Raw genomic sequence first — 815 nt, 5'->3', positions numbered from 1 at the left:
ATTCACATGAATTGATATATTTATAATTCAATTAATATCTAGTAGATCTTCCTTTCGCTTCGTGGAGTTTGTTGAGAATCATCTCGTCAATTTTAGATTGTGGGATTTTCGCCCACTCTTGCTTTAAAACTTGGAGTAGATCGCTCTTCGAAGTTGGATTTTTTGCTTGTTTCTTGACTTGCCGGTCGAGTATGGCCCAGAGGTTTTCGATGGAGTTCATGTCAGGAGATTGGCTCGGCCATGGTAACTTCTGGATACCATTTTCTTCCTGCCACTTTTGGGTGTTTCTAGCAGTGTGATACGGTGCTCCATCTTCCTGGAACAACGTTGTGTTCTTGTCCACGAAACCCGAGGAATAAAGTGGCAAGAGTCTTTCCTCCAACATTTCGACGTATTTCGCAAAATTTATGTTGCCAATGCACTCCACTAAGCTCGATCTCCCACCAACCCAAACAGCTCTCCAAACCATCATGCTGAAACCACCATGCTTCACAGTTGGTTGCAATCTGTTGCGCCAAATCTCTTGGTGAGGCATTCTTCAGACCCATATCCTTCCACTATCCGAAAAATTGAGCGAATCTTGATTCGTCTGAGAACAATACGGTCTTCCAAAAGTCCAGAGGCTTGGCCATCATATCACTTGCCCACTTCTTTCGTCTGACTATGTTGGCAGGTCTTAATAAGTGCTTCCGTCTAGCTGCTCTGCAACGATAACCCAATTTGTGGAGAATCCGTTGAACAGATTTCTGGCTCATCCCACCAACTTTGGCCACTTCTGCAGTTGTTAATCTGAGATCAATTTCGATGCTCCTCTT

Source organism: Limulus polyphemus, unplaced genomic scaffold (genome assembly GCF_000517525.1).
Source record: "Limulus polyphemus unplaced genomic scaffold, Limulus_polyphemus-2.1.2 Scaffold372, whole genome shotgun sequence".
NCBI lineage: Eukaryota > Metazoa > Arthropoda > Merostomata > Xiphosura > Limulidae > Limulus > Limulus polyphemus.
This window is presented reverse-complemented; position numbering follows the sequence as displayed.